Source organism: Sinocyclocheilus grahami, unplaced genomic scaffold (genome assembly GCF_001515645.1).
Source record: "Sinocyclocheilus grahami isolate Dianchi unplaced genomic scaffold, SAMN03320097.WGS_v1.1 scaffold459.1, whole genome shotgun sequence".
Taxonomy (NCBI): Eukaryota; Metazoa; Chordata; class Actinopteri; order Cypriniformes; family Cyprinidae; genus Sinocyclocheilus; species Sinocyclocheilus grahami.
This window is the reverse complement of record NW_015505638.1, coordinates 618724-631277: the sequence shown is the minus strand read 5'-3', so window position 1 is coordinate 631277 and position 12554 is coordinate 618724. Positions and strand designations below refer to the sequence as shown.

General features: G+C 34.5%; 1 long non-coding RNA gene across 1 annotated transcript; it reads left to right on the top strand.

The window, feature by feature from the left end:
• The first annotated feature begins 3940 nt into the window (after positions 1–3940).
• On the top strand, positions 3941–8405 carry LOC107552808 (uncharacterized). The gene is made up of 4 exons (XR_001604900.1): positions 3941–4104; positions 6348–6424; positions 6700–6828; positions 8133–8405. It is a non-coding gene; the product is annotated as an uncharacterized lncRNA (long non-coding RNA).
• Positions 8406–12554: the final 4149 nt, after the last annotated feature.

The following is a 12554-nucleotide window of genomic DNA, read 5'->3' as shown; positions in this document are numbered from 1 at the left end:
ACAGTCTATGGTGAGAATCCTTTGTGGTTCAGCATGCAAAACCACTTGATGGTAAATATTTCCCTTCTCATCAACCAGCACCGTGTTCTGCTCACCAAAAAATGAATGTATTTGAAATACAGTCATTCATTCCACTTTGCACAAAAAGTTTAAAAACACATTGCACACCTTTAAAGAACAAACAAACGGGTTGTGCTTACAGCAGCGGTCCATTCGGGTAAGCAGCCAGGTGCAGTCGGAGGACCAGAGATGATATAAGCAATGGACTGATTCTGGTACACTGACACAGTGCATGTTAGATTGGCAAGAATTCCCTTCACAAATAAAACTGCAGGTTTGAGAGATACAAAGTATAAATATACAAAGTGCATGCATATGTAAACAATAAATACATAGGCTAATTATTTTTATTATTATTTTAAGATTTTACATATATTAAAAAAAAAAAATCCTAATGACGCTAATTTGAATGACACGCTGTTTGACACATTTCTGAAATATTACGTAGGTGTACGTGCTTAAAATGCACTTACCAAAAAAGATGACTTTCATTTTAGCTGTCAATGTCTCTCCTGTACAAGGTGTAGACCATTTGAACTTCACCGAGAAGTTGGTATTGAGTTTTTAAAGCATGGCTATACAGTCGATGTCATTTACCCATGAGCCGTCAATTCTTCTTATCATCCTCGCTTGTCGATGACGCACTCTTCTTACGATTTCCTGCGTGTGTCTTTGTGTGCACAAATTGTTTTTTTCTCATTGCCTGTTTAATGTTAATCGATGCTCTTCCTGGAATCGACATTAGGGGTTCGCTGGTTCTGAGTTTGTTTCTAGACTAAGCTGCAACATCGAGTTCTATTGAAATTCTGTTGAAGTTCCAATTAACTTTTGAGAACATTAACACTATGTATGTGAGAGTGCAGTTTCTGAATTCCTTCACTCCTGCTCTTATAAAGCCCTACATCTACTTTTATGTTTTGGATTTGTATTTTTTTTTCAGAAAGTGTTTTTCAGAAAAACAGCTATAGAAAGCATCAGTACAAACCACACCACAGCAGTCTCTATGGTTGCATCGGGGCAAAACAACAACACAAACTGTTTAGTGCATTGTTTAGGAACCATCTCAACACTAAACAACAAACCAAAAAGCAAAATGATTTTCCCTCTGCACCTTAGTAAACCCAAACCATTCAAATCAGTCCATCACATGTCAAGCAGTAACTGTTTAAAATAATTAGCAGAATTGGATACTGAATCTTGAAGAACTATGATACTCCACTGTCTGTATGCGTTGTGTCTCAAACTTTGATAAAAATGTAAGTATTTTTGACGTATCACCAGTGCTTTTGTTACATACAGTACTCCACTATAAGTGGGGGGCAAAATTAGAAAACAAATTTACTGGTATTTACGGGTCAAACCAGTAAATATGTAAAATATATACCATGATCTCCTATCACTTGTGAACTATGAGTTCAATAGAAGCACACTTATATGTACAACTTCATCTTCCATCTGGTCATATTTTTAACATGCTGAAAAGCTTCTGTTGATGATACATTAACAAGTAATTAAGAAAGCCTGTAGATTCAGAATAAGCAGATTATTATATTATATGTAGATAGATAGATAGATAGATAATCAATAATATATAATAACAACAACATATAACAATATGTCTATGGTAAGATATACTAATAGATATTTTATGTTAACTAGTGTATTAACATTCTGTTATACTTCAATATTTTATAGGTCAATGATAGATAACAATATAGACTGATATAAAAGAGCAATATAATACAATATAATATCATGTAATATAATATAACACATATAAAATAGCAATATAATTTAATACAATATAATAATAATAATATTTTAAGCTTCCACAGCTATATTACATTACATAAACTCTCACTCATGCTTATACTGTAAAAAGTGATGGCCTGCAATTGATACCTTAAAAAGCTATTCCTACCTGATTTGACCCAGAAAACTAAGTTTTGTTGATCAATTTATGTATTAAGGTTGATTCAGCTAAATATTTCTGACTTGAATAAAACCAGTGAACTTTGATGTTTTTAGGTTAACATTTTTTCAGTATATTTAGAGTGAGCAAAATTAGACTTTTAAAAAAAAAAATTATTCAGTGTTATCATAATTAAAAGTCTTGTTCAGGTGGCATCAGAGACCAAGATAGTTGGGGTTTCATTCTTTGGCACTGCTTTCCAGATGTACCTGAAAACATTCAAAATAACAGAAATTAGGACATAATATAGGCCTATTACATGGGCTGTAGAGTAAACCAATGCACTTCAACTAATTTCCAACAGGGGCAAGTTATCCAGCTGAAATCTTTCTGTTCTTTATTTCACTGGTTCCCAAACTGGGGGCCGCGGCAAGGCTGAGGGATAGTGTAAATTCAGCAGATTATTTTGAAAAAGAAACCTCTGCAGGGTAATAAAGTCTACCCTGCGTAGTTTTCCCGCTTACCATTTCCTGATAAGTAAATAATTGAACACAAAATATTAATTTGACATATTTTACCTCATCATTAGGCTACTCACAGTACCCGCTTGAGCGCTCCGTTATCAGTTGTAGCAGTTGTGGCTGTATCAATAACACACCACTAGATGGCGCGATGGAAGATTCAAAGATGTATTGCAGGGAGCCATGTAGACATATAAATGAACGATGCATGGTTCTGCTCATTCAAGTTACAAGTTTTTGAAAGTACCAGTAAATACCTAAAGCAGATGATGAATATACTTAGATTCACAAATACCAAAACAACGTGTCTACACCAGCGAGCGCCGGGACGTGACAAACGCAAACAGAACCCAGTGGATGCGGCGCGGCGCGACAAGACAAGACAGATCCATCATGCCACGTTCTATTTCTGACAACTCCAGCACTCTGACCAGCGTTGCCAAGTCTGCGGTTTTACCGCGGAATTGGGCTACTTTAAAGGGTTAGTTCACCCAAAAATGAAAATTATGTCATTAATTAATCTCCCTCATGTCGTTTCAAACCGTAAGATCTTCGTTCATCTTCGGAACACAAATTAAGATATTTTTGATGGAATCTGAGAGCTGTCTGACCCTGCATAGACAGCAACGCAACTGAAATGTTCCCAAGTCCAGAAACATAGCAAGGAAGTTAAGTAGCACTATGTAAATCACAATATTTAAAATATATAATTTTGCAAGGTCATGTCTGAGAGGGTGCATATATTCATAAGAGAATCATGAAAAAAATAGTTTCCTCAAAAGTATGAAGCAGCACAACTGTTTTCAGCATTAAAGTAATCAGAGATGGTAACTGAGCAGCAAATCAGCATATTTGAATAATTTCTGAAGGATCATGTGACACTGAAGTATGGAGTAATGATGCTATAAATTCAGCTTTGATCACAGGAATACAGTATATGTTAAAACATTCAAATATATATTTTAAATGGACACATTTCACAATATTACAGTGTTTATGGTGCACTGTAAATTATTTCCAGGATTTCACAAGATGTTACTGTAATATTTCGCAGTAAATTACATTATTATCACTTCACAGGCTTTAACTGTGATTTTCAGAGTATAATAACGTATTCAGAATTTCACTGTGAAAATACTGCAGGCGGGGCAGTTGCAGGAAACTACTGTGAATTTGCGCGCGATTTTTCGTCCAAGCTCTCTCTTCTCCGCCGAGGTCTCATCGACGGATTCAGCGGTAAGTGTTAAAATGTCAAATTCTGTCAATTTAATGACTGTTTTTCATATATATATATATATATATATATATATGATAGTGCATGTAATTTAAAAGTATTAACCAAATAGCGTTACAATAGTTGTAGGTTTTGGTTAACATCCTTGCATAGGTTTGAGCGCCAACAATAAATTATTGTTAATTGGTTGGTTGTAGTGTTAATTGTACCGTATTAAGTTGATATCTAACTGAGACATGAAGCCTTATTTGAAAAAAAGGTAATTATCTGTTAACTTTAACATGAGCTTTTCTTAGAGCTAACAGCATTCTCTCTTTCCCTGCTATTCTCTCCTCAGCATTTTTTCTGCGGTGACCACTGGGGAATAAAGTTGTTAGGTAAGCTGTGGCCTTCACCTATAGGAAATGTATTTTATATTATCAACCAGATAAATTATACTGTCGTGGATTAGGGCAAAGATAGAGTAAATTCATCTCTAATTAGTAACGTTAGCTGGGCTTCTTCTCAATTTTCTCTGATGCTGTGTGTGTGATACGGAGGTGCAGGCAGCCGTTGCCAGTCGCCTCAAGTGAAAAATGAAGCGCGCATGTCAGGATTCGAATTAAAATATTGTTTGGGGGAAAAACGTTACTCCTTTTGATCGTCTTTGTTTCTGGAATAGAAAGTTCCACTGCCAAATGTACTGCGCGGCAGTTTCCCCGTTGTTAGACCAAACTGCACTCATCTGTGTTTTGCAAGTAACGTTACATTAACGTTGGTTATAACTAGACAGTCCAAAGGACTTGCAGTGATTTGTAGTTGTAGATTATACGTTTATAATTATTGGCTTTTAATCGCTATATTTTTATGGTGTTTGTATTCGTGAGCCACCTTACAGCAGTAGTGACTAGTTACAGGTTGGTGAAGTAGCTTTCTAGCTACACACACCGTGCATTTTAAGGTTGGCAACCTGAGTTTTTCTGTTACATTATATATCCCATATTTTCATGTTTATCTTTAACTAATGTGTATATATCGTTCATTTCTTTTTATGTGGTTCAGTAGTGTTTAGTAATTTTTTTTTGCGTGTGATCCTAATATGTTGGTGTTATTAGGGCAGTCTTCTAGCTATAATTATCCAAAATCACAGGATTGTTAGTTTTAAATCTGTTAGCTCCGTATTTTGTTTTTCTCAACAGAATAGTAAAGTCAGTTTGTGTGAGCATGTGTCTGAGACTTATTGAGTTTTTTCAGCACTCAAAACTGCATAGCAACGCTCCCAATTATAAGTACCATTGTGGTGCATGCCTGAATGCTCTCGTATGTATTCCACAGCAAATGTATTAAAAACTCATATGTATAGAAAGCATAAAGGGCTTGGATCATCTGTGCAACCTTGCATGCAATTTGAAACTCCCTTAAAATGTTTGGCTCAGTTTTGTACAGTTACATGTGACACCTTAAGCTCCCTCATCAAGCATTTGCACACATTTTGACTCTGTGCTACTATAGGTGCAGATTTTTAAAGGGATAGTTCACCCAAAAATGAAAATTAGCCCATGATTTACTCACCCCCAGGGCATCCTAGGCGTATCTGACATTCTTCTTTCAGACGAACACAATCGCAGTTATATTTAAAATGGTCCTGGCTCTTCCAAGCTGTATAATGGCGGAGAAAGGTGCCCCTGTTTTTGAAGCCTAAAAAACTGCATCCATCCATCCATCCATCTATCATAAATCTACTCCACACGGCTCCGGGGTGTTAATAAAGGCCTTCTGAAGCGAAACGATGTGTTAGTGTAAGAAAAATATCTATTTAAAAAATGTATAAACTGTAATCTCCAGCTCCACCCAGTTCACGACAAGGCGTTCAAGTGTATGATGTAGGAATAGCAGAAGACGCAACGTAAGATCCGGGGAGAAGAGTGTAGTCTCGTGAGAAACCACGTGAACTACATCTGTAGTTTTTGCCGCCGCTGCAGCCTACTCCATCTCGTGGAGCTCCTGTTCGGTTTACTCTGGTTCAAACAAATATGGCTGGGCAAAAATCTCATTCTCCTCTTGCCTTGTATCGAAATCATAAAAAAAAAAGAAATTTTCACTCAGAATCTTCGTTTTTGTAGTACTAGTTTGTGACAGGTGTTGTTTTGCTTTCTCCTCTGGGCTTCTGCATTCGTCACTCTCTCCCCGGATCTTACGTTGTACCTTCCACTACGCCAACATTATATGCTTGAACGCCTTGCCGTGAACGCGCCTGCTTGAGCGACCGGAAGCTGGAGATTACAGTTTATAAATAAAAAAAAAATCAATAATTTTCTTACACTAACGCATCGTTTCACTTCAGAAGGCCTTTATTAACACCCCGGAGCCGTCGTTTTATGATGGATGAATGGATGCAGTTTTTTAGGCTTCAAAAACAGGGGCACCTTTCACTGCCATTATACAGCTTGGAAGAGCCAGGACAGTTTAAAAATTTTAAATATAACTGCGAAATTGTGTTTGTCTGAAAGAGAATGCCAGATACACCTAGGTTGCCTTGAGGGTGAGTAAATTATGTGCTAATTTTCATTTTTGGGTGAACTATCCCTTTAACAGTTGAGTCTTATTCTACTCTTATTCTATTGATTTATTATTTTTGCAGCCTTGTGCCACAGGCGCTGACGTTGAAGGGACGTTGAAGGGACTGTGACGCAAGCACCCCTCGCTTGATTGTCCAAGGTAATGTTGATGTCTTCCTCATTTTTTATGTATTTTCAAGTGTCAAGTTGTCCACAGATTTGTTGTGAGCAGTTTCATGTAGGAACTATTTTCTTTCTAACAATTAGAATTATTGCAATTTTTTTATTTTTTATTATTCATGTAAGACCCAGTAGATAGAATATGCTGCCATACTACTCTTTTCACTCTAATTTCTTAAAAAAATATATATATATATATTATTGATTCCTTTTCTGAACACTAGGGCATGATGACTATATATGGTTTTGTTTCAGGTGACACAATGAAGCCGAGGACATGGATGCTGTCTTTGGAGGGTCAAGTGGTCATGGGGCCTCACCCTGACTTTACAACTGGTCTGCCATTTTTGACAATGCTTCTTGCACTCTGGAATTTATCCAAAGGTAATGTCTACATTAATATTGTATTTGAGGGCTTTTTTTTATTTGGTGGGTTAAACAAGGAATGTTTGGATGTGCTGTGTTTTTACAAGCCGCACAGGACTGCAGCAGCCAAACGGTGAAGACCCCCATCTCCCCCTCAGACAAGTGATGTGTTGTAGACTCAACTATTGTGTCTGTGCTGGAGACCAGAGAGGAAGCTGTTTTTAAAAGGGCGGAGCTCTTACTCCATCCTCTGCAAACAGTATATGTAAATGATATAAATTGTGTGCAAATGCTCTGCCTGGGTAAATCACACACCTCTTCTTTGTTGCAGGATTTCTCTTGACTGGGTTTGTGATGGAAATGTTTTTCAGTTGCTGTTATCTAAATGGTTGCAGTGTAACTGAACCACTATGGCAAGCCGTTTTGACTTTTATTCGTTCACAGGATATGAATTCTTGATATCAACAATTCGATTTTCACTAGTTAAAATGCTAATTCTTGATATCAGAAATTAAATTTAAACTAGTAAAAACTATCATTCTTGATATCTGTAATTGTATTTTCACTAGTTAAAGGTCACCATAGGCTGCCATTCAAATTCAATTGTTGATATCAAGAATTGATTTTACTAGTTGAAATTCCAATTTCACATATCAGAAATACAATTATTACTAGTAAAAACCTTTATTTTTTTATATCAGTAATCACGTGGTTACTAGTGCAAATGGCTATTCTTAATATCAACCATTGAATTGTTTCTAGTAAAAATTATTTTTGATATCAATAATTTGATTGTCATTAGTGACAATGTTAATTTATGATATCATGAATGTGATTGATACTAGTAAGAAAGCCATTTTAGATATAAAAAATTACTCTAATTAGAAATACATTTTTAGATATCAGAAATAACAAATGTAACATGTTGAAATATATTTAAAGATATCAAGAATTAACATTTCAACTAGTAACAATTGAATTCTTGATATCAGGAATTCAAATTTTTACTAGTAACAAAGTAATTATTGATATCAAAAATTATATTATATTATCTACTAGTAATAAATACAAAGCTAACATGTTTATTTAGAATTTTAACTGGTAAGAAATGCATTTTTTTTAAATATCTGTAATCATTTTGTCACCCTTTTAACATTTAACCATAGAACCACAGTAATGTCACCTTGTTCAAACTGAGCTAACTTAAGTTTTGCTCTGTAGTGCAACAGCTGTGATCTACTAAAGGTGGTGACTGGTTAATGACACCTTTTTCATCCCACTTGAATGAAACTAACAGCTTTCCTCTGCCTTTTTGTTTATAGGTGCTTCTTGGGAATAAATCCAGAGACAGGCATGAAGTCAAAGAGGCAGAGAGGTCACATCAACCAACAAGTCTGCACACTAATCAGAAAACTTGTTGATTTTGAATGGATGACAGTCTAGAATGAAAGCAGTGTTTCGCCAGAACAGACCAACCAAACACTGGCTCGGTGTTAAGTTGCATGCAGTTATGCAGTAAGTTAGTCATTAAATATGTTCTTATAGTGTCTCTTCGTTCAATGGAGAGAAGTAAAATAAATGTGTAAGAATAAATGTTCACAACAGTTTATTGTGTTTATTTGAATTTAACATGTTATAGGTTATTAATGGGTTAACACATGAAAATGTCAAATTTACAGTATTTTAAAATAGGTTTTAAGTGTACATTAATAGCACATTACTGGCAAGTAATTTGCATTACAGCAGAATACTGTTAAGTTGCAGTAATCTGATTACATTAACTGTAAGTTTACAGATAAATACAGTAGTTCTACAGGAGCATACTGCTAAATCACAGTAATCTGATATACATCAACTGTAACTTCACAGATAAATACAGTAGTTCTACAGGAGCATACTGCTAAATCACAGTAATCTGATATACATCAACTGTAACTTCACAGATAAATACAGTAGTTCTACAGGAGCATACTGCTAAATCACAGTAATCTGATATACATCAACTGTAACTTCACAGATAAATACAGTAGTTCTACAGGAGCATACTGCTAAATCACAGTAATCTGATATACATCAACTGTAACTTCACAGATAAATACAGTAATTCTGCGGGAGAATACTGCTAAATCACAGTAATACGATGGAATCTTACACAGTAAGTTACTGTGAAAGTAATGTAGCTCCTTCCCAGTAATTTACTGTAAATTTACATACAGTAATTTACTGTGAAAGTAATGCAACTAGTAGCCAGTAATTTACTGTGAATTTACGGTCAAATAATTTACAGTGTATATTAAATAAATAAATGCAGCCTTGGTGAGCATAAGAGACTTTCTAAAAAATAAAAAGGGAGGGGGGCCTGAAAATATTTTACTGTATAAAAGGGGGGCCCGGCAGAAAAAGTTTGGGAACCACTGACTTGCATCAACCAACAGAGTACATACAATCTGGCTTATCTAAGATAATTTTACTTCTCTGCATTGATAAAACCATTTTTTCTTTACCTAAAAGTAAGATTTTAAGATTGGCACGTTCTTTGGAGACAGATGACAGTCACAGTGATAATGAAGACGATGATGACACCAATGATATAAATAATGCCATGATTTCTACCAGTTTCTTCAGTGGTGTCATTGTATGGGGCTAAAGAGATAGAAACAAGGGTTTAGACTAAACATAAAACTTACAACTCTAAGCAAGCAAAAGCAGGTAAAAAGTAAAACTTCACATACATTTATTTATTGCAAAAATCAATAACAAAAACAGTAACATTGTAAAATAAATGTTAGCTGGTGGTGCTAAAACTTATTTCGCTATTCAAACTGGCCTAAACAACAGTATAGCATGTTATTGTCATTACTATTGAGATTTTTAAGCACTGCTTTCCCCTCATTCCACTCGCACCTGTGCAAACACAAAAAAACTACTTTTCAGATCCTGTTAAACAACTTAAACTATCTGAAGCATATAAAACAACTCACAAAACCACTGTCATCTCTTAATTATTCAAAAAACTGCTCTCAAATTCAACAAACAATGCCCCTATGTGTCAAGCAAAAACTACAGGTATTTGAATACAGACTAATTAAATAATTATACAGAGTGAAATCATATAAATCTCTCACCACGAGTATTAAACCTAACCGCATAATCAATGTTGTCTTACAATGACTCAGACTGGGTTTCCTGAAGCAGTAAGAATGTAAGTATTTCAACTTAACAAAACACTTAAAAAAAAAAGTTATTTAACAAGAGACTCAGGCTACTCATAAATTGGCTTTGAAAGAATACTGCACAGCCTCATTTATCTGATCTCACCTGTAGTTCTGGGTGGGTCCAAAGCAAGACAAGGATCTGGCATGCAAAACAGAGATTGTTATTGTTCACTCAGACAACAAACCTCTCTTTTACTTAGGCACTTTTGTTAATCTAATCCAAACATTATGATTGCCATAATACCATCATTAACTATAAAACCCTTACTAAAACTACCAGGGAAAAGGAATATTTTAAGACCATGAATGGTTATTGAGACCAACATACCATTACATCTTGCAGTGTAAGCATGCTGTTGAATTAAAAGAAAGAGGAACACAAAGAGAAGAAAAGAAACTACCAATCTCTTAAAACTAAACAACATTATACATTCAACATATCATAATTGCAAAATGTGCCAAATTTATTCCACAATTATTTATTGTGCAATCTCTGAAAAAAAAATTAAGGCATTGAGAGAGTGATCAGTATACTCCCCATTTCTGACCATGTTGGTGTACAGAAGGCTCTAGGTGGCTCACTGAGATGATAGGAAACCGGTTTTGAGTCAAAACCTCAAAACAACACTTCAAGCTTGAACCACATCCATTCATTGAGCAATTTGAGAGAATGGAAATAAAGCCTGTTCATGGAGAAAAGAAAACCTGATAACACTGTCTCATTGTCATTAAAACTATATAAACATTTGAACAGAATTATCAGAACATAAGATTGTTTTTATCTAAAATAATAATTTATATTATCAAATTTTTTTTTAAATAACACTTATTTTGGATTAAAAGAGAGAGTTTGCCTGATATGATTATTTTTAAATGTGACTAATATATGATTAATTTATTTAAAAGATTCATTTGAACTATTTTTACAACTTTAATATAAAGTAAACCTAAAACAACCAACCTTGATTAGAACAAACTCTTTTTTTCAGATTTTTATGTATGTGTAAGTTATAGGCCATGATGCAAGCCAATATTCAAGATTAGGGAGGGGAACAAAGAATCACATACACTGTTACACAGATACACTCTAAAGTCACACTGCCTGGTAACCTTCTGCTTAAAACTGCGGTCTACCAAAGACATTCTCAAAAACATGGTTTGAAGCTGGTGTGGTTGAGTGGAGGTGGAGACTATTTGTATGTTCATGTTCTAATGATATACTAAATGAGTAGGGCCCTGTGAAATCCATTTATTTTTTCTCTCATTATATATTTGTTTGTTTATTATTTCTGCACTCCTTTTTAATGGTTAAATTAATTTTTATTAATCAAAAAGCATGTCTAATTAAAATCATGAAACATACAATTTAACATCAATTTATTAAAACATTTTCAAAAATGACATTTTTAGGGCCCTATGAAATATTAGTTTTATATTTTCTCTTTTTTTTATTATTGTTATGAAATTCTGTGTTTAAGCATGTCTAATTATTTGAATGCATAAAAACAATTTATTACATTGACAGAGCCCTATGATTTTTTTTTACTATTAAAATTAAAAACATAAAGTTTGAATAATTTTATTAGTAGTCACGGTGGGTGCTTGAGCTGCCCCTTTTCCCCTTGATGCCCAAAGTGCCCTTTTGTCAAGGCAATTATTTTATTTAAATTGTATTTTTTGTAATTAAACGACCTTTTATGAAGGCCTGCCCAGTCTAACTATTAGTAAAATGAATGAATAATAAGTTAGCCGTAAATAAAATAATCCACATAATGACCTTTCACCTGACGATCTCATCCCTTACTTTCAGACACCTTAATTTAGTGCACTACCAGGATACCTTCAATAACATCCACAGTAAGTGGAGTTCTCAGCACAGCGGTGTGCTTGTATACTTTTATTAAATTATTATTATTTTACAAGAACGACATAAAGAGAACGTGCACAGCTGTTGTTTATATTGCTGTGTGTAGCCCCTGTGGAAGTTTATTATTATTATTATTATTGCAGAAATATAGTTCAATACAGAAGAAACAGAATACAGAAAAAGAACATAGAACACATGGGGAAATACAGAAGAGAGGGGGAAAAATTCTAATTACAATTTACTTAAAAACATTCTATAATACAAGATGTCTTCAGAGCTTTTTTTTAATAGATGAGACTTTTTGAAGTGATGACAATAATAAATAAAGATCAGAAGCAAATATTTTGCAGCTGGGTTTAAATTTAAAGGAGACATATTATGCCCCTTTTTACAATATGTAATATAGGTGTCTTGTGAAGTTCCAGCTCAACAAAGACAGAACAGTTAGCATGTTTTGCTCAAACATTTGCCATGGCATTAGAACTGGTACACTGTTGTCTCTTGTGAAATCAAAATGATGACGCATTGGGTGGAAACGTACAGATTAAGGGGCGGTGATATTATAATGAGATCCCTTTGCCAAGGGAGCGAAATCAGACACGCTCATTTTTTTCAGACTTGCAGAAAAAGGCTTACCAAAACAAAGTTATTGGGTTAATCTT